This window comes from Xiphias gladius, chromosome 7 (assembly GCF_016859285.1).
Source record: "Xiphias gladius isolate SHS-SW01 ecotype Sanya breed wild chromosome 7, ASM1685928v1, whole genome shotgun sequence".
Taxonomy (NCBI): domain Eukaryota; kingdom Metazoa; phylum Chordata; class Actinopteri; order Istiophoriformes; family Xiphiidae; genus Xiphias; species Xiphias gladius.
Window position 1 is genome coordinate 6,100,777 of NC_053406.1, and position 22,943 is coordinate 6,123,719.

At 39.6% G+C, this 22,943-nt stretch overlaps 1 protein-coding gene across 2 annotated transcripts in view; it reads left to right on the forward strand.

The window, feature by feature from the left end:
- pik3cb (phosphatidylinositol-4,5-bisphosphate 3-kinase, catalytic subunit beta) overlaps window positions 1-22,943 on the forward strand; it is a 58,986-nt gene that overhangs the window by 2,344 nt on the left and 33,699 nt on the right. The window contains exon 2 of one of the 2 annotated variants that reach the window (XM_040130757.1): window positions 10,746-10,825. The gene's annotated coding sequence lies outside the window, so the exon portion shown is untranslated. The remainder of the gene's footprint in view (window positions 1-10,745; window positions 10,826-22,943) is intronic. The other variant, XM_040130756.1, reaches the window with a different exon arrangement.

Genomic DNA, 22,943 nt, shown 5'->3' on the forward strand with positions numbered 1-22,943 from the left:
AATTTAATATAATTATTCAACTATGAACACATTCTCAGTTTAATTTCTAGAAAATGTATGCACAATATATATCACATTACATATACAGCACCATTGAGGATTTTATCCTATCGCCCACCCCTAACCTAGCCTGAGGCACATGCTCCAAATGGGCAATATGGTAACAGTTATGGCTGCAGTGAGAGTATTTTCTGTCATATGAGACTCAATCTGACATTTCAGATTTTTTTTTGTTTTTTATGAACCTAAAACACACAGGCATGACCTTAAAGATTATTTCACCGTTCAGTTGTCTGGTTTCCAGAGCTCTCGTCTTTGTCACTAATGCGGTCATTTAAAAGCATCTCCATAACAGTCCCCACTCACATTTCCACTCTGATGTCCCTCACTGTCGATGATTACTGAAATCTTTGCAGTGAGAGAATCTTAGCACCATGTGTCATGTTACAAAAGGGTAGAAGAATTTACCGAGAGAATTATTTGCAACCATTTTAGTTGTGTGTTGGAATGGCACTACCACTTTGGGAAATATTGTTGCCCAGTGGATGTGTTTGATGATGTTTTTTCAATCAGGCATTGGCCCGGGAAGCCCTGTGTTGGGTGGGGTCTGCTGTCAGGCCTCCTCTGAGGTAAAGTTAGAGAACACTGATAAGGCTAACTGACGTCACTCTACAGACATCAGCTAACAATGTAGCTATTTATTCCAAGCCAGATTTAGTCCCAAAGCTGGCCGAGAAACTGGGCACAAATGAAAGCAGAATTCTAAATAAGTGTTCCACTAAAAAAGAAAAGTTTTGCGACTGTGGTGATGTCCATGTCCTGCATCAGGGGCTTAAAAACTTGAACAGTACTGTTCAGTGAGGTGATTATCTGTGGGGAGGGGTTTCTTTTATGTATTGTGGTTTAGGATTGAGTTACCTGAATGATGCAGGGTGTTTGGGCCTGATATGGGGGCAGAGAAAGTTGGACTTCAATGGGAGAAAAGTGTTTCTGGTCTCAGTGACCAACAGGATGGTGAAATTCTGAGGTAAAGATGAGAGCAAGGAGCCATGTGGCTAATACAGCCAGACTCACTTTACATACCAGCAGTGTGTCCGGTGTCAGTTATCACAAAAATAATGCAATTTATCGGTGTAGCATTTTTCAGTGTGCTTAATGACTCTTCGAGTCTTAGAGCAAAGCACATCAAAACATCAAGGTGTAATGGCATATTGCTGAATGGTTAAACCAAACATACAGTGCAGTCAGTGAGTATTTGGACAGTGATATTTTTCATTGTTTTGGCTCTACTCCACCATGTTGGATTTCAAATAAAACAATGACTATGAAGTGAAAATGCTGACTTTCAGCTTTGAGGGTGTTCCCATCCATACTGGGTTAACAGTGTGGGAAAGCTCCAAAAGCTCTTAGACGTTGTTTCACTCCAGTGTGCTGAATACATAGTCTTAATACTTATAGACTGTACATGTATATTAAACTAGAGATTTAAAGGGACTCCAGAAAAAATATCAGTAGCAAGACTAGGTATAAATCCAAGTACAGAAAAATTATGGAAAAACAAATTAGAAAAGGTGAATTTTGAAGGCTTAATATGGAGAATAATTATTAGCAGTGTGTTTGTGTGCATTGTGAGACAGGCTCTCTGTGAATTGAGGCAGTGGTCCTTGACCAGCTGATTTCTTTGCCTGACATGTATGTTCCCTACCTTTGAGCTTCTGTCTCACTAATTGCCCGCTGCATTTGAGTGCTGAGACTGATAGCAGATTTGTATATTCTATTTTCTGAGTACTTGTTTGGAGTGAAACACCTGTGTGTGTTTCAGCTGTCACTTAGTATTTCCACTCTTCCCCATTATCTTCCTTCTTTCGCTCCCTGCCCCTGTATGTCTCTCCACTCTCCCTCTCTCTCACTCATTCACATTTCCTGCTGCTATACCTTTAAAGTTATCACCCCTCATTATAGTGAAAGGCTTGCGTAACATCATCTCAAAGAGTGGTATGAAAGGGAGATGATAAATGTCTTTTTGTGTGTGTGTGTGTGTGTGCGTGTGCGTGTGCGTGTGCGCGTGTGTGTGTGTGTGTGTCCAAGCTGTCTTTCACAATGTCTGCTAGCTTGCATGATCACTATTGTCTTTTTTTTAAGCCCCACAGTGTCATTTACTACTTGTATGACCAAGGAAATGGAATTTTCAGTATTCACTTCAACTAAGTGGAAACTATACCTTACTTATTATAAAACTATACATAGAATGGAAATTGCCATAGCAAGAAATTTGACTAACTGTGAAATGAGCAGAGCCTGTAGGAATTCTCCACTTTGCTGCACAGCACGCCGGGACCTGCCAAGGAATGCAGGGAAGACAGCAGGAGAAGGACAGAGGGAGATGTAATGAACAGAGAGGCAAATGCCAGAGAAGCTACAGTGAAATATATTAGAGATAAATCTTAAATAAGATGTCCAGAGTGATATTAAGAGGTCTCCATAGGAAGATCATGAAGTCATAGCTCCTTTAATTCATAATTAGTGATTAAGTTGCACACAAATAGAGCGGAAACACAATAAACTTGAGTAACAAAACAACTCAAATGCGCCCAATACAGATGTGGTCAGAGTCACATTTAGCCACATTTACTCTTAAGTGTAAATGCCGCAAACCAACTCAGGGCTTGACAGCATCCTTCCACTCACCTGTGGCAAGGGAATATTTGTGTTGTACCAGTGAACATACTCTTGGTTTCTTAAGTCAGGTGAATTGTAAATCAAATTCTAAGCAGTGTTAATTTTGTTAATGAAACTGTGATGAAAAATATTTGTTGACGACCTATTTTTCATGATGAAAAAAAAACTAAAACTAAATAAAAAGTAACCTTTGAAAATGAGAACTATGACAAAATCGATTACATTTTTTGTCAATGACTAAAAACTAAATATGTCAAAGATGGACAAATAGACATAATTTAATGCAAAGTCCCATTCAACAACCTGCTTGCATCTGTGGGAGCACACACTGTAGCTCCTGATTAGTAAAATAGTTTCCTCTGCTGTCCAAAATATCTTTTGGTCAGAGGATGATTTAGCCAAATGACCTGGTGCACTACTATTAAAAAGAAACACTTTGCAAAGTTATGTGTCTGTCAGTAATGTTATCTGACGTTACCTATTCTTCGAAGAAACAGATTTATGAACTAAATTCATCCACAATCCACTGAGAATTAGACAATGAGTGGCAACAAAACAGCCGAGACAAACTATGAATACATAAAGGCAGAACACTGACATTTATAAAAAGGTAAGCTAATGGAACTATCAAGTGCTGTGGATGTGGAGATAACATTAACATTAGTTTCAGTCAGCTTTCTTTAGTGTTGCTATCAGGAGGAATAAATTCCAGGATTAATGTCGGCCGTCCTTCTAAATCGTCCTATAGATGTTGGGTAGACAAAGGTCACAGTATTGATGTTATCCGACTATACAGTGTCTCCTCCCAAGTTAAAGCCAGAAAATGAAAAAAGTATTTTAGTGAACAGGTAAGTGAATCCAGCTTCACAATGACTCACTGCTCTGCGGTTAACAGCACAGGTAGCTGCAGTAATGCTAGGTTAGCAGGAACAACTGTACTAGATTAGATTAGGGAGAGCGGTTCTGTTCAAGCAGAAATGCTTTTGGAAATGCTAACTGGATTTACTGAGGTGAGTCAGTCTGTACTACTGCAGAGTGACACGGACCACTTTGGAAAGACACCTGTAACCATGGTAACTGTACACAAAGATTTACAAGCTATAGCCGCAAAATGCTTTGAAGACAAAAATTAAAAATATATGATGAAAATGAGACCGACATGTCACTGACGTAATCTAGACTGAAATGTCTTTAGTTTTTGTTGACTAAAACTAGACTAAAACTAACAAACATCAAATTACTAAAATTTGACTAAAATTAATAAACATTTTTGTCAAAAGACTGAAGACTAAAACTAAATCAATCCAGCTGCCAAAATTAACATTAGTTTGAAGAAAATAGACTTTTTAATTAACACTGAACCACCATCATAGCATCTTCAGTCAGTTATGCATGCATGAAATGAGGATGCCCTCAGCATGAGACCTGCTATAGGCTGCTCTGTGTGACAAAGACTTCTGTTGTTGCATTGTGGGTGGGTATTAGTGTTAAGATGTGATATCTTTCGATTCGAAAATTGGCTTATAAACACCATTGGATTTTGGTAGCTCTTCTCTCCGAAACTGTTGTTAGGAATGTTGAGAAAACAATAGTGTACATTTGGTTGTAAAAAGGTTGCTGTTCAACTGTCATCTCCCAGCAATGAAAAATATCCAGCCAAATATCAACATTACAAATATCAGAGAAGAGTGTTTTACAGCATAAAATATCCAGTTAAAATACTTTCCTAGCTTCCCTGGAAAAACAAGAAACAAGAGATAAATTGTGGAGCACATTTTTGGTGAGACACTGCCCCATATGACAACATTGATTGCTCAACCAAATTTAATTTTAAAAACGAAAGTTTTCTAGCCATCTGTGATAGCAGAAATAAAATATGGGAAATCCATTTCATACACAGAATTCACTTGCTGTTTATTATCATGATCTATATTTGCAGCTCATTTAATGAGAGTATCTGTTACCGCAGTTCATATTGCAATCTATAGTTGGGACATTGATTATAAGATTGATTTTTAGATATAAGACTATATATTGTCTGGGATTTTGGTCATGAAAAAAAAGCTGAAATGTTGTCCGGTCCAAGGTCCTAAATTTTTAACATATCAAATAAAAAACTGTAATAAACAATACATAAAGAACCAAGCATCTGTAGTACTACATCTGTGGTTGCCATGGTTTTTCATTGTCTCCTGGCAGGTAGCTTGATGCAGTAACGACGGGGGCCCTAGATGCATGGATAGCTTTGGGTTATGCCTCTACCCTAGGGGGTTCAGCCTACACTCTCTAACCTGAGAGGGCAAAACCTCAGCTTCACATCTCTATTGCAACACTTCCTCCCAGTACAGGTCCCTGTCTGCAACTGCTGATGACACATGCATAGTCTGTCCCAAACACAGTCTGCTGTGAGCACCCGTTGAGCCTTGTAACATCTTAATATGCGTATAGTTTTTTGTTTGAAAATGAATGTTACATACTGAGGTGTGATAACAGCTTCCGTCTTACCAACGTTCCTCCACCCAGGTATTAGATAGGTAGATATTTAGATAGACATTTGAAAACAGCTTGGATTTTTAAGCATAAAACATGTGAATGTGTCTGTTTATAGACTCTACAAGATGACTGCGATGAGATACAGTATAATGAGTATTTGGAACTACTTCTTAAAATTACCTCCTTAAATCCAAGAAGGGTTGAATCGAGGGCAGCTGGACATGGTTGTAGATCTTGAAGACTTTTCACTTCTCATCCAAGGGGTTTCTTCATTTCCAACTGACTGATGTGGACTCCCAGGTATATAACCTCTGTGGGGTTTTTATCAATGACATTGATGTCACTTGGTTCATTAGTGCTTCTGGCTGTTGTTAACAACAGTCTTTAGAGTCATTGGAGTCACCTGAGGCCAAGTGTGAATGGTTGTTTAATCTCCTGGGAAGGGATGAAAGGAGAGCATTGTAGGTGAGGGATAAATGGTGTCGTAGGCCTCCTCCTATGTTGAGGGATGGTTTCTCTACTTTAACGTAGATAGTCTCCTTTAATCCTCTTTCAAACCACCTGTTCTCCCTAACCAAAATACAGTATGAACATTGTTTTACTCGAAGGATTCCCCTTACCCTTTAGGTGTAGCTAAACTGCTGAGCCTTGACCTGAATAGTCATCCCTACTGTACTGAGCCATGTGTTTGTTTAAGGGTTTTTTGCCTGTAGTTTACCTACACCTGGGGTTTAAGTAAGGACAACTCTAACAACTGTCGGTACAACAGCCAGGAGCACTAATGAACCAAGTAAAAGCAATGGCCTTAATAATGACCTTACAGTGAATACCTGGGACCCCCCACCATTCAGTCAGAACTGAAAAAGTCAATTTGATGTGAGGTGAAATGTCTTCAGGTATCTACAACCACCTCCAGTTGCCCCCAATTCAACCCTTCTTGGATAACCATGATATGGATGACTGAGAATCTTCATAGACATACTTCTTTAAACTTTGTCTCTGCAAATTGAAACTTTGGAGATAATGGGAAACTGAGGACAGGTGTCGATTTGTCCTCACAAGAACCTGGACAATGTACAGTATTTACAAGGTTTAGCACTCTCTTTCACATATTTCTGGTTTGGTGCAGAATAACGTTTGAGAAATAGAGGATCACATTTATCTTAAACTGCATTAAATTGCAAAGCGGTGTCATCTAAATTTCTGCTGTCCTCATTATGTCCATAGGTCTGGACAGTGTTAAGATTTTATCTTTCTGTAACACTGTCTCACTTCTGTTTGACAAAAAACTGATCTCAGCCAGCTACCTCATTGTGTGTGTGTCTGTCTGTATTATAATTATAGTGTGACAGTTTTGTTTTCCGTTGCACCATTTTGTGTGTTTGTGTGTGTGTGTGTTTGTGTGTGTGTGTGTGTGTGTGTGTGTGTGTGTGTGTGTGTGTGTGTATTTGTCTTCTGAGTGATCAGCAGGACTATACCACTGTCCGAGATAGACCTTTGCTCAGTCAGGCAGCCAGAAGGTAACTGATTTACAGAATCTGAGAGGAACTTTTGAGAATACACACACACGCTCACACTCCATCCACCCACCTAAGGGCAGCCTCACAAGAGCAGCTATAAATAGCGATTGAAGCAAGTAGCTAAATGAAGGGAGACGGGGTGAAGAAGTGGGTAAAGGCCCTGGGTAGACACACATAGCTCAAATAGATGCAGTGATTGAAAGACTTCATATACTTTATCCAGCTCTTAACTTTACTTTGATGACAGGGAAGCTAATCTGTGCACGTGTTTCTCATGTTCCTCTGTGATGGAGGGTTATAAACAACACACTGTGCTAATGAGTGGGGTTGTATTGTATTAAGAAATGGACGGACAGTGCTCTTTTGTTTACGGTCAGGCAATGATGACGCATGGTCAAATGTAATGGCCCTTCAAAACCACACTTGGTTTTGGGAGTGCATGACATGTGTGTACTGGTGCATTCATCCTGCATTCCTTTCGCATGGTTTGAGGTCATTAACTGAATCGTCTTTACTAGACATGATTTCTGAACATTCTCCAGACCATAGCATAAGGTTTTAAGTTGATATCTAACTGCTCCAGGCAGCCTTTATTGATGTCAATATGGAATAAAAACCAATCAAAATTTATTTGGGATAAGTTATCCATCACAGTGAAGGTAAGTCTGTTGACATGTTACACTGTGTTTATTTATGTGTAGGCCCTAAGTCCTAAGTCATTGCCAGGTACAGTAAGAAAAAAATGGTTTAGAGTCAGGACAGGGAGTGCCCTCCAGGAAATTGGTTTTATTATGCAACCCTTCGAGGCCTGAAAAACCACCTGTTTACAAAAGGAACTTTCACTGCCCTTTATGGACTGAAGGTGATAATGAAGTTAACAATATTTATGAGAATGGTAAAGAGTAGAAGCACGCTCCCCCAGTGACTGACCCACAGACAGGGTGTGTATGAGAGTGTGTATTGATATATCCCAAGGTGAGCGAGATTGAGAGACCTGGCTGCTGATGAGGCCCGCAGTTATTTTAGGATTGTGCATTCCTCTCATTCTTGTAACAGAGGATGGGTGGAGGAGTGTGTTTGTGTGTGTGTTTGTTTGTGTCTGTGTTTGTGTGTGTGTGTGTGTGTGTGTGTGTGTGTGTGTGTGTGTGTGTGTGTGTGTATTTGTGTGTGTTTGTGTGTTTGTGTGTGGAGAGATAGAAAGTCATATGAAAGTTAGACTGTACAATGATAAGATTTACAACAATTTGGGGGAGGCTCTGAAGATGAGGAAATCTGTTTTTCTGTATTTGTTTGTGTTAGTCCCTCAGAACAGAGCAGAGCAGAGTTTTTTGCAGTAGCCTATTTCCTTTTGTGTAAGAACATTAGATACATATAAGACTTTAAGCTAAAGTCACTAACCACTACTCTGTGCACTGTGCTGGAAAATATTTTCCTAGTGTTGTTATCCCTCAGAAATAACTTCCTGAACTTCAGGCTTTAAAATCAATGTCACTGACTTTACGGCCATGATTTTTACAATCCGTGACTAAACAGATTATTTTCGGCATCAGCCCAGAAACGACCTCAAAAAGTCATTGACGTTGCAGTGAAGTTGTTTCCAGAGAACTGTGGAAAAGCTAGCTTTGGGGTTGGCCCTCCAGCAAAAACGTCATCACTTAACCACTGTATACTGAGCCCTCTGTCTTTCTTCTTCTCTCAATTTCTTCTAAAACCACTGTAACACACACTCACACTGGTGTGGATCATGTGATGCTTTGAGCTGAATTCAGTTGGGGGGGTTAAACATTTACTGTATCTGGCCCGTGATTTTATCGTTGTGTTAAACAGCATACTTCCTGGAACTGGTCATCCCATGTGTGGTTTTACTGTAATTGTGTGTGGAGACTACCACAAAATAATTTTCATTGCCCATTTTTTGTGAAAACCAAGACTGTCACCTCTTCCTACGAATTTGTCCTTGACCCTGCTTTAAATGTATAATCATTGTTTCTGTACATAAAACATCTCAGACTCAAACTCACTTACCACAGTTGTTTTTTTTAACCTCTCTGTGTCACACCCTGGTAAACAAGATAGACCATCTTAAACACTGGGGAAAAACAGGAAGTTTGCTGGCCTCAATCAGAGTGTGTGCATTGCGTGTATGGCCTCACTGTGTGTTCTTTGCCTGTGTTATATTTGTTTACCATAACGCCCATTTCGCATCTTGGTTTCCATAGTTGCAGCTCTTTGAACTGTAGGCAGATGGTACTGATGGAGATGCCCATGGACCGCGTTAGGAACTTTGTCTGCACATACAGAGGTCATGTCCTGGGCTTTCTGTTTCATCTTGATGTTTCAAGCAACCACACTGAGTTTGTGCTCTCTTATGTACAGATACTATATACAACAGAAAAATTACGTTTTCATTGACTTTTCAAACTTTATTCAACAATGAATAATTTCCTAACAGTGGTGCTAGAATTTTGTAGAATAAACAATAATCTATAATATTGCTGGTACTAGGGCTGCAACTAAAGATTATTTTGGTTATCGATTAATCTGCCTATTATTTTTTCAATTAATGGAAAACTCATTTTGTCTATTAAATGTCAGAAAACAGTGAAAAATGCCTCTTATAGCTAGCTTTCTCTGACAATCAGTCCAAAACTCAAAGATGTTCAGTTTGCTGTCACATGACCCACAAAAAGCAGCAAATCCTCACATTTGAGATGCTGAAATCGGAGGATGTTTGGCAATTTTACTTGAAAAATTATGAAAAGATTATCAAAATGTGTGCCTATCAATGTTCGGTTGATCATCTAATCGGTAAATTGACTAATCGCTTTATAACCATAAAGTACCATTTGCTATTAAAGGTGAAAAACAAAGCAGCTGCAAGCAAAAAGTTAAACTTCTTTCATGAGTTTAACCTTGCGTTCATTTCATCTATACATCTAATATCAAGTGAAATATGAAAACAGGCATATACACAGTGACAGGCAATAATAATAATAATAATAATAATAATAATAATAATAATAATAATAATAATAATAATAATAATAATAATAAATTCTTCTCATATACTTTTTTTTTTTTTCCTCTGGTTAAAGTTAATACATAAACATAAGTTATGCTGGCTGCCCAGAGTAGTTTGGGTCCTAGATTTGTTAGGAGAGGTCCTCCACTTGAATGCAACATTAACTGCATAGAAATCATTTTGCCACTCCGGACTGTGAGTCAAGGACTGCTATTTTGGATGCTAAAAGGATTCAACACTGAGACTTTTTTTCTAGGTGTGATGCATGTGGTTTGTTTTTGTTTTTTTTTCCACCACAAATCCCTTTGTTTCCACACTCACTGAAAAATAGCATTTCTTCACTTGGTTTTTCAATCACTTAGGGCTACAGGGAATATACCAATCAGCAGTTGTTACATGCAATCATTTTCCTTGTGAGAACTGTCAAACATGACTAAAAATTGAAAAGATTAATCAAACATTGCTGTTTTTCAATATTTCAAATTATGCTGCTCGGATACATCTGCTTTTTGCTAAAAGACCAATAGTCTTGTGCAGGCAATATGCCTTCTCAGTGATTTTTAATATCATGTCCACCATGACCTTGAGTGAAATGGAAATGGTCAGGTATCATAGAAAAAGGAGGCAGAGGGAAGAGATGGTAAGAAAAGAGGGAGAGTGACGAGGGGTCAAAGGGGGCACTTTCCTTTGAGTTCTCTGTACATTCTGTTGACTTATCTCGAATAACGGGGCAGCTCGGGCCCCTTTGAGTATGTGGGAGATTACATCAGGTGATGTAGACTTTCAAACAAAGGCTCAGTGCATATTGTCTCACTTATGGAGCAAACCACATCTTGTTTACGTTACCATTCACTTTTTGCAAACCTAACATTTATTTACTGTCTCTTAAAACTTGTTCTAAAACTTTCTCATCTTTGTCTTTCATACAGTATGAACACACACACTTGAAGAAACATTTCCGAGACATCTACCACATTTTGTAGTTTCCCCCTCCCCTAACAGTCAGTTTGTGTTGTCCTCTCACCCATCAGATGCAGTGTCCTAGAAGCTATCCAGACACCCCCAGTGAGGAGCGGAGGCACAGGAAATAAGAGACTTTAGGAAACAGTAGGTAAAATGCTTGTGATGCTTTTGTGTGTGTGTGTGTGTGTGTGTGTGTGTGTGTGTGTGTGTGTGTGTGTGTGTGTGTGTGAGAGAGAGACTGTGTGTGTGTGAGACTGTGTGTGTGTGTAAGTGACAGTGTGTGAGTGAGAGCATGCTGGATCTTGTAATTATCTTGACCTAGTTTACCTGTGATGCTGCCGTGTCGGTGTGGGATTCTCTGTGTGATTCTCTGAGAAAGTGGGAGAGGAGGAATGGAGCACTGACTTGGCTGGAATCTGGGAGAGTAGGCCTGGTCCTGACAGGAGGGGAATGTGTGGAAGGCAGCCAGCATGCTTTACTTTCATGTCAGAAATCAGTGTCACACCATCACAGTACACTGTATCATTTTTAATATATTACTATATATCCACCTACTTGGCTGAGTTACTGTGGAACTTGCCCAACAAAATAGGTCCTGATTTTGTTTTTGATTTTTTTGTTTTTTCACTACAGGTAGTCGTTTTATGAAAATCTTTTTTGCTTAATTGCTTCATCAAGTTTGAGCCTTTGCTGCGCTTCGCAGTCATTTTCTTGTCACAAGTATTGTACGGTGCCATCTTTAGCCAGACTTTTGGACTCTTTGTGTGTGTGTGTGTGTGTGTGTGTGTGTGTGTGTGTGTGTGTGTGTGTGTGTGTGTGTGTGTGTGTGTGTGTGTGTGTGTGTGTGTGTGTATACATATGTGTGTGTGTGTGTATGTGTGTTTGTACATACATTTTACAGGTATATGCACTCATTTGCCACTGTACACAGATGCAACTTGATCCAATCCAATAGTACAACAGCCCTGCCACAACATCTGTCTTTGCAAAACTCATAATAAAGTGGCCTCCGACTGTCTATACAGACCCTTTTTTTTTTTTCTCCTTCGCTGTGATTAAGCAGTTGCCCAGTGAGCTGATCAGCAGGCCCTTTTTAGAACAGATGTGGTGATTGGAGGGATGGCAATGTAAAATTAACCATTACAAAACTGAACTGTGGCACTCTCAGTGCTACTGACCCACTTTGTCGATCCAGCTCTGGTTGTCACTGAGTACGGTGTTTTTGGGCTTTGGGAAATTGTGATGGCAATTTTTAATAATATTCTGACACTTTATAAGCAAATTGATTAATCAGAAGGAAATAAATTAATGAATATTGAAAGTAGTCATTAGTCAAACCCCTAAGGCATACAGTACATACCTAGGCATATGCACAAAGAGATCAGGCTTTGGTTTGCAGTTTTATTACTTCCTCTTCTTCAACATGATGACATGTGTGCCAGCATTTGCAGCTGGCACACGTGAAGGCAGAATATACACCGTCTTAACTTCCTCCTCTTGTCAGATGTAATGCCTTATAGATGTGGTAGGGCAGGTGCAGCTTTGACATCTATCAGCATAATAACCACATTTCCTGCTATCAATCGGCGCTGGTGGCCAATAACCACCAATGATGGATACAGATGCCTCCCACCTGTGCCCCCCCCCTCACTCCTACTCAATTGTTGAAAAATAGCTTGATCCAATTACTCATGCCATGTTCTGTCTCCGGTGATCCTCCCACCAACACTGCTATGTTAAGCAAGGAAGTTTTGATGGCACAACAAGATCCTCACATAGCTTCTCATAAGACAAATGAGTAATGTCTGCTTTGTGTTTCTCCCAGAAATGATCTCTTCTTGTTCCTTCTTGCTTTTTTTATTAACATCAAGCACTGTGTGGAAACCCTTTTTACCCTTGGGTGCCTTCTTAGGAGTATGGTTGGGTGGCATCATCCTTATGGCACTGACCTTGCTACCCAAGGTATCACAGAGGTTGTGTAAAATGAGACTAGCCCAGGTTAGCCTACAGTTAGCTAATTATAGATGGAAAGTAAAGAGAGGCAGTTTACATGCATGCATTATATTTCCTGTCTGCAAAAACAACGGATGTATTTGTCTGTTTGTATGACAGTGATTGTTGTGGATAACATTGGCTTGTGTGTGCTATATTAATAATTAAACAGAATGGGGCACTGTGGCAAGGCAGTGTTTATAGAGTTGAGCAACGTAGAAAGAGGGAGGATGGATGGATGGATGGATGGATGCTTAAGCTGGAGAGGTGGACATTAGCGAGTAATTTTCCTCAGCCAAGTGTTTCCAGCAACACAGTCACCTCTATAGGGAGATGACGGCCAGAGCCAAGAAATAACTCTTATTTCCAAGCTTGTGTGCGTGTGTCATTCAGTACCAATGTGTGGCCCTTTGTTTATAAGGGAGATAAATGGTGGTTTGGCAAGATGCTGCGAGCCAAATACTGAAAAATCAGCAATGTGTGTGGGAGCCATCCCCGCTACATTCACGGCAGCTCTGTGTTATTTTTGTTCATTTCTTTCCAAATCTTTCCACTGTTTCACGATATAATCAGTGGCTGCGGTCCTGTGGAGGCTGTATGACTGTGTGTGACAGGCTGGGATTTTCTTAAAATCTATTTTCAAACTTCCCAATTTTGAAGAATCTCATGGCAGAGAGTTGTGCTTCTCTCAGTGACCTTTAAAAAACATCTCAAATGAGCTCTGTTGTTTCTTTCCTGAACTTGTTTTTCACTCAGGGGTATTCAAAATCCACGCTGTGGTTAAAATAATACCAAAATTGAAAATAGTACATTCTACTTATCACAAATAAGGCTGAAACAATTAGTCCAGGGGTACTAAACTGTAAGGCACAAGTTGCAGGGGGTGCGTGGTGGGAGAGATGTGGGACAAAGATACTGTGTGAGATTAAAGAGACAGGTTCATGCTCGTGTTATAAAAACAACAGGAAGTTAGTAATTATAGTTTTGCCCATTTTTTTTGGCCCATTTATCAACACAGTCAGCAGTTTCAGAAGCATTGGCTTTGACAAACACCTTTTTATGGGGGCAATTAAGATACTTTTGGGTCCATTTAAGCCACTTATTAACCCAGTTTGCATCAAAAATCATACAACAGTTAGTTCCGACCAAGTAATTTGATTGGACGAGGTATTCCATGACTGCTGATAGAGGAAAAACATCACCCGGACTTTTAACTACACGTATCACTCTGCTTTACTGGTGTTCTAATAACCATTAATTACCTTAACAGATTATTTGTCTTAGATTTTAACAAACTTTGCATTGCAAAAGTGAACATATTTCCACAAATAACATTTGAGTTAAATTATGAATAGTCATCAGAAGAGAATGAAGGGAAGGAAAGAAGCCTGGATACTTTAGTGCAAACCACAAGGTGTGCTCATGACATCAGATGACCTAGACAAATTAGAGAAGAGCAAAAATTAAGCTAACACTGTAAGGCAAACCACTTGGGGAAGATTTCAGGATCCATCCGGACAATTAAAGTGGGGCGCTACAGAAACAGCAGCTACCTTGGGCTTCAGGCTTTTTTAAACTGTTATATCAACAGGCCTCCGGTTATCCAACAAAATCACCCCCCGATTTCACCGGAAGACCAGTGCCTCTTAAAATATTCTGCAACACTATGTCCAGACAATCCAAGAGTTTTACTGAACAAGGTCGGGTACGGTATTCAGTTGCACTTTGGAAGCAGGAGCAAAGAGGGTAATCAGGATCTCAAACCTGACTCGAATGGAGCAGAGTAATTCAACATGGCATTCAACGAAGAAACAAAAAATCATCAAGACCTACTGGAGAGAGAGAGAGAAAATCGAGGGGGTGCTATGGTTGAGGAGCCAGGAAATCCCTCTGCCCAGTAGCATCACTCAAAAAATACCTGAGCAAAATTCCATCCAGTGAAAAAAGCCCCCTGTCTGCAGCTCAGGAGGGCAACAGCTGCAACAGACAGCCTCTGGTATACCGTGGTTCCCCTTTTAGTAAACCAGCTGTCACAGATGTTACCCAGGATGTGCAAAGAGGCAAGGACACTTAAGTCTTACACCAAACACAGCCTGAGAGCCACTTCCATACAGAAACTGTATGAATGCTGGACTCTGCGAGGGAGATCATGGCAGTGAGTCGGTATAGGTGAGATGTTTTATATAAACATACAGAGACTACAGTTTGAATTGTGATTTATAATGAGTCGCTGGACGTACAAAATAAACAAAAAACTTGTTAGTCCTGCAGGTCTGAAAGCTCGCTAAAAACTTACTGGAGACCGACCATGGAGAGCAGGAAATGATGGAGCAACATACTGTCTGATCAAGCTCTTGACTCATTGGAATCACACGTGCCTCCAAAGCAACCGTCAGCAGACTCTTATTTCACTGGTTGCACATTAAATGGAAACATACAGATAAATGTACATGATACAAAGTAGCTGGCCTGCGGTAACATGTAGACTTACACAAAGTAACCAGCAAGCTAGTGTACAGGACAATGTTTATGTGTAGCTTGACAGCGGTCCAGTTTCAGCACTATTTGTATTAAATAATCAAACAAATCATAATCTGTTGTCGCTTATTACTTTTAAAAAATAAAAGGTGCTTGTAGAACTTCTGTATAAAAGCAATATCACACTTGAGGTCGTGCTGTTGTCCTGAATATCAGCACGGCTGTGAGTCGGTAGTAGGCACGGGCCTGCAGCACTCTCTCTCATGTGATATTGCTGAATTGTACTTTTCAGCGTAATATCTCAGTCAAATCTGAACTCAGAGGCATCATACGCATATTTTTAGATTCAGTGTGACTTACACTTTCCAAGGATCGTGATCTATGATCTGAATCAAATAAAACGCCCATAAATCTGCTTAGAAAAAAAAAAAGTCCTTATAACTCCAGAATTAGCCCAAGAACTATGATGATTTTCAGTTTTCCTCAGTGTCAAAGTAATCCGGTGATGGGTGTCTGTTCATCCATGGGTACATTGTAAAGATGAACTGCTAATATCTTATTTGGCATTCCTTTAATGGTGCTACTTTGCCAAAATATAAACAAATATATACTAAAAATATGAGGTTCAGCCTACAGAGTAACTAAATGAATCGATAGCAACATACTGCAAGGCATTATGGGAGCTGTAGTTCCAAAACTTAGCGCATGATTATCAACCACTTGACATCGAAAAATAATAGGAGTGAAAAATCCATTAATATTTAACTTTTTACATGTTGCACTGTCAAAATTTTTTTGACATTACTGAGGCTGTTAATGTTCCATCCACATGGGGGGATGGCTGAACATTTTGGGGGGGTGCACAGTTGTCTCGATTTTTGTCTGAGGGTGGCTCCACAGTGCCAGACTTTGACAACTCATGGATTAAGCTAATGAATTAGTTGATCATAAGAAAATGAATCTGCAGTTATAAATGATAATAAATTAATTACTTGGAATAATTTTTTAAAATGAAAAATTCCAAATAAATTCACTTGTTTCAGGTTCTCACACGTGAAAATTTTCAGTTTTTTTTTTTTTTTTTTTAAGTCTTTTATGATAGTAAGATAAATATCTTTGGGTTTTGGATTGTTTGCCAGAGGGAGGAGAGATGGTGAGAGAAAGTTTGCTCTGTAAGTAAGTTTTTATCCTCGGTTTTGCAATACAAATAAAGATTTCCCCCCTGATTTACTGATTTACAGACCAGGTAGATTTAACAACATGCTGTTTTTCCGTTAATAAATCAGGCGCTAGGAGCTATTAAAGTGGTAAAGTGTTATTATAAGACGGGATGGTCTTGGGCCAGACAGGACTGCCTGGGGCTAGTTGGTTAGCATGCTAACTTCAGTAGATGTCTACATATAGTGTTGCCGAGATGTCTTTGAAGTAATATCCAAACTGTTATTTCTTCACATTCTGTAGATAAACTTAGTTAAGTTTTGTATGTGTTGAACTAAAACACCTTTTTAGGACTGAAATATTTATTTATTTATAAGGAAAATAATCATTAGTTGCAGTCATAATGATAAATATTTACTGTGCTTTTACCAGTTTTTCAGTGTTGGAGACATTGTTTGATATTATGGGATTGAAGTGGTAACAGTGATAAAGCAACAAGTTTCGTTTACAGTAATCAAATACATACAGTGGTAAGAAAGGTTAATGTTGTCTTCAGTGGAAAAATATCGATCTCAAGAGAGAAAAAGTGTGTCTGCAACATGTTGACTCCCTAATGATAGCTGTTCGTTGTTCCCTCTTTATCAGCGTTTCCAAGGAAAGCTTCCCCTGTCCTTTTCAAAAAATGAAGCTGCTGTGTCAAGTGGAACAAAGGCCTATCCTTATGTCACCCTCATAGAGCAGCTGTTGGTACACAATCCTACTTGACATCAAAACAGGAAGAACCATACCGGCCACCTCCACTCAGCCTGCACATCATCTGCTATCATTGGATTCTGAGGCAAAGAAGGGAGGAAGTCAGAAGCAGCCCTTAGTATAGTTTTCAAAATAGAGCAGTTCTTGTTTTGATGACATCAAGTGTATTTATAGAAGAGTAGGATTAATTTTTGTAAAAAATCTTCCAAGAAACTGCCTTAACTGTGTTTGATTCATTGTCAAGAGCGGACAATGCAGCGAAGAAGAAATTAGTAGTCTGTGTGTGGATATGCCTGCATTGAATTTCTTCATATCCTGTTTCACAGAATCAGATTACATGGCAAACTTTGCGTATATGTAGACTTCCTTGTGTCTGTGGTGTGGGTGTATCAGAGCTTGCTTTGAATAATGATATGTGGTTGTGGTAGGAGTTTGCATAGTCTTTAGCTTTTCAGTAAAGGTATGGTAAACAGCTATGTTTGGGTGCTGAAGATGTCTCTTTGCTTGCATGTCTGTTAGAATAGCTCGTGTATGTTTACAGTAGTATGGACTTTAATCAGACTAAAAAAGCTGCTTATTTACATGTTCTCAGGCACTGCCTGTTGTAGTCTTATGTGTCAGTGTATCGAAGCTACACTGTGTGATTAAGCCACCTCAAGCTACAGATCCAACACTGCAAAATACCTGTTCAATAAATCATGCAAATGTACTTGTTTACTGTGGGGGGGGGGCTTTGTGACCAGCACCATGTGACCCTATTGCTCCCTCCAGCCTGTGTTTTTACTAAAGCTCAGTGTTTTTTGAGGCCAAGCTGATAGGGCTTTGTGTGTGTCTGTGAGAGAGAGAGAAATGTTTTAAGGAGGAGGGGGGTTGGTTGTGAGGGTTGATGGGGGCAAGGGCAGCACAAGGGCAGTGTTTGTGCAGGGCACGGGACTGTCCTCACTGGCACGCACATACACATTTGCCAAAAACAGAGGCTTATTGTGGACACCCAGCCCAGTTGGGTCCACCCACTACAGTCACACATTGTATCACACTTTGCCTTTCCATCTCTCGCCTTCTCTTATCTCTCTCTCTCTCTCTCTCTCTCTCACTATCTATCACACATTACCCTGTTGTCCCTCTTCTTCTGATGTTATCATGAACTCCCATTCATACTTCACCTGTAGGATTATGACATCATTGTCTCATTTGTTTCCCTTGTTCTCGTTTTGAAGGCTGTCAACGTCTTTCCTTCTTCATGACAGACTTCCTCTCCACTAATCTTGAATCCCCCCCCCCCCCCCGTTTTCTTTCTCATCTCTGCGGGAAGTGTGAAAAGTCTGACAGTTGAGTCATGGATAGAGATCTACATTAGTCCTGCTTGTGTTTGTCTCTCGTTTGTAGCCTGTGTGCTTCTCCCCACTTGTCTTGCGTCTGTGTGGTGAAGTTCTGTGGAAAATCACACTTACACAAGTGATTTGCTTCCCGAGCACCACCCTTTCATCCCACTCCTCCCATACACAGAGATGGAAGCTAATAAGATGAACATACACAGTTCATATCATATCATATTACTCTTGAAATATCAACAAAGGTGATCACAAGTTCATAATACTAATCGTTTTACTTGCCCATTGCATTTTGCAGTATATATATTAATAATGTATTTTAACTGCCCTCCGGCAATACAGCATCTGCCAATTTATTGCCTGATGACTGTTGGTTGATTGGCTCATATGTACATGTTGTTGCGTGTGTGAGAGAGAGCTATAAAGGCAGAGGAGCATGCATACAGTACATCAACAAGAGTGTTAGGAAAATTCAGCTGAAAGAAGTCTGAGTCAACACACCATATTCCATTCCCTTCTTTGTTGAATATCAAGTATGATTTTAAGCCATGATTGCTTTTCACCAGGTCAAATTTTGTCAAACAGTAGAGATTCTGCTTAACCTTTTCTATTAAGGTAATGATTCCTTTTAATGTTTCTGGTTGTAGTAGGCCATTGCCAGCAGACATACAAAAATAAACACTCAGTTGCCAGTTTATGAGGAACAGCTCTGCAATAGATTCTGCCTTCATGAAGGTTATAATGTTCAGTTTATGTTGAAACTGTTTTGGAGAGGTGTTATTTATCTCTCACTTTCAGTGAGGTAAATGGGGTGGACAAAATAATAGAAACACCTCTCAGTATAACACAATACAGTTCAACAGTACCAAATACATCCTCCAAAATGACCATTAAGTTGAATCAACGACTCTCTAAAACAGTTTCAACAAAACTGAAATTTATAACCATCATGAAGGTAGGATTTAGAGCAGAACTGTGGTATTAGACTGCATTAGTTTCAGTTAGGTTTACCTAATAAACTTGCAACTGAGTGTTTATACCATGATAGCAGATTTTTATCCTTATGACCCACCCCTAGTGGAAATGACATTATTCTGCTGTTACTACTACACACACTTGCTCGTGGTCTCATGCGCTCATGCATGACACAGTTCAGTGTAGGCAGGGCGTTATGGGCAGGACCGTGTGATACTGCCTGTAAGTGGAACTTGTGAGATCATGTTTTCAGCATGGGAAGTCTGGTGCGTAATATGCTTGGTGTTCAAGTGGTTTATCTCAAGAGAATATACCTTAGTTGCTAGGCAACTGATTTAAAAATTGAATGTGTCTTTGCTCTCTTTTCAAAAGTGGTGAATTATCGTGTTTTTTTTTTTTGCATTTCGGTGCACTGTTGAAGGCACTATCACAACCATGTTCTGTCCACAACCCAGTCTGTGATGACACTGCAGGTGCTTTCCGTCAGTTGTGAGAGGCACTACTACTAAAGCAAATACTATAGACAAATTTGTTTGATACATTAATGTGCAAAAACACTTCACGATAGATGTAAAAACACATTATTGCCTCAGTGGATTTGCCCTAGACCACATACAGACACTAAATACAATTTATATAGTAGTATATATGATGCTTTCAAAAATAATGTCATGAATGGTTTTTATATATCAGTTAACCTCGTACAAATTGCATTAAACAGAAAAAATCAATATTTGCTGTCACCACCCTTTGCCTTTGATTTGCACGCAGTTTCTCAAGGTATTTGGCAGGTAGGTTGTTCCAGCATCTTGGATAACTTTTCACAGTTCTTCTGTGGACTTGGATGGTCTCAGTGTCTTCTGTCCTATCATGTAATCCCAGACTGACTCAGTAATGTTGAGGTCAGGGTTCTGTGGGGGCCAGACCATCTGTTGCAGGACTCCGTGTTCTTCTTGTCTCTGAAGATAGTTCTTAATGACATTGGCTGTATGTTGGTTGGTCATCATCATGCTGCAGAATGAATTTGGGATGCCTCCCTGATGGTATTGTGTGATGGAATCTAAACAGCTTAAGTGCCTGAAACCCTTGCACAGCACTATATGTCCCAGCTGGCATTCAGTTGAATACAGTGCATTTCTAAAGTTTGTTCTATTTGTAGAATTACATGGCCCCATTGACACTTAAACAGGTTTATGGAAGCAGATATTCACTTGAATTAATACGATACGTGAGATAAGTTTTTGTAAATCTACAGTTGTGCAGCAGCAGCAATTTTAACTGAATTGATGTGTCGCTTAATATAATAATTTAAGACCACATTTGGGGAAAATGTGCCAGTTGTATGATTCTAGTAATGCATATTGGCTCTGTCTTGTCAGGACACAAAGGCGCTGAAGTTGTATAAATTATCAAGACCAAACATGAAAAATGATGATTTTGTCTTTAGTCTCACTATCTCAGGTCATTCACGTAAACTAAACACACTGTTACAATGTGTCTTTATTGCCATTAGTGTGTATTGTTCGGGGGATTATGCAATCTGCGGTGTGCAGGACAGCGATCTGTTCCCATTGCTCTTCCTCTCCCTACCCCCCTTCTGTCTGTCTTGCTCTATCCCTCCTCCACTCAGCTGATGACCTTTTCACCCTGATCCAGATGCAGAAATAGAAGGCAAGGAGCGCACATTAGACCCCCTAATGTATAAATTAAATAAATTCAAACTTGATATAGTCAAAATGCACACTTGCACTGTCAAAATCTATCTGGCAGAGTGAGTCATCATAATATCGCTGATAGAGGTACTCTGAATGGTTAGTGTACAATTGTCACATGATATTTTCAGACAAGGCTATTAAAGTAGAATGATGTAACTTTCATTCCATATGTTGTTTTCTTTTCTTGCTTATGATGTGATTATATACAATGGATTGGATATGATTAGTGTCACAGTAGCCATGTGACAAATGTCACTTTGATTGCAAGTGAATTATAACCTTCACTATAATGCTGTAGGAAGTTTATTCTTGCTCAGCACAAAATGCCTCAGTGAAAACACAATAATGCTGTAATCCATTATACAACACTAGTGCAGTGCCCTTCGAAATGTGCCTCTCGGTAGGTGCTGATTGCTAGGAATCCTTTCCAAGCTGCAGTGTGTGGTCAGATGGTCTCATTTGTAGCTGCCCTGCTTCGCTCTGATAGTGTCCGGGTGACGGCATGGAAGAAGGCGTCAGAGTTGAGTTTCTCCTGTGTTTGAAGCTTTCCAGGGAACTGCTCATCCAAAAAACTTCTGTCAATACTGCACTTCCTCGGGTCCTCAGCAATACACCCATGAAGTTTGCAGTCGATTGGATGACCAGTTTTCGAGAAAATCAAAATACAGACAGAGATTCCTCAATTTACGGTTAGATGTTCGTCCATGATGAAGTCATGATTGTCACATTGTCACATTGATGCCGTGGGAACTGACCTCGTCTGTCATCTACCGAATAACGGTAAGGTTGTTGGGAAGGCTGGCTGATTGAGTCATCCCTCTGCTGGAACTGGAGATTGCTGACATACTCGGGAAATGTGCTGCAGCAAAGACTTGAGCCCAGTCAGGAGAACAAAGAACATTCCTGAAGGAAAATGAAAGGTACCCATGAATGTAGATATGAAGGGGCATAGTAAGCATTCGAAGGCGAAGAGAGCTTTTTGCACCCTCATTCATATTCTACAAATTTTCACCTAGCGTTATTCGTTAAACGTTTTCCTGTACTTTAAAATTCCCTATATATTATCCCAGAACAGCCTATTTATTGACTCTACAGACATTAGATGTACCTAGATAGCAGCATACACACTGAATGTGCTCGGTACAGTAAGACTCTTTGTTTGTGTGTGAGACAGCTCCAACTGAACTCAAAACTCACAAGGAACTACAGTCATTGCTGTTATTTTCCTCCAGTTTCACTATTTTTACTCTTGTCTCTGTATTTTTATGAAGTTATAGAGTATAAGCACTAATTTAATTGCTCAGGTTGAAACATTTTCAATTTGTTCGATGCATCTTTGCATGATTATTTTCTACCCCAGGGCAAATTTGCATCTATGTCCACACACATCTCTGCATCTTTACTTTATGTGGAGTCACAATACCTCTAAATTTCACCGAGTTTCAGTCTGAACGTGCCTTTAGATGTGTTATGCTAGCACACATTCTTAACCTTTTTTCTGCCATAATAGACAAATTATGTTAAAAATCCATTACATCCCAGAGATACACGTTATGTGTGTGCCATGGATTCTGTTTAACTCTCTATACACATAAACAAACATTGTTCTGCGTACAAGCCATGCAAAGATATTTTATCTTCCTCTACACAAGATGATAAGATTATGTTCATTTGACTAGAGCATAGTAAACACCATCAAAAATAACTCTTCAAGAATAAGAATAGCAGCTCAGGCTCTGATTCACTGTTGATCAGCTTTTTATGAATGACTGGTGGGGACTTTTGCTCCGGTTGTTTGTCACTCACTTCCTGTCTGCTGTCATTGCTTCCTCTCTGAGAAGTGAGTGTTTGCCACTGTGTCACT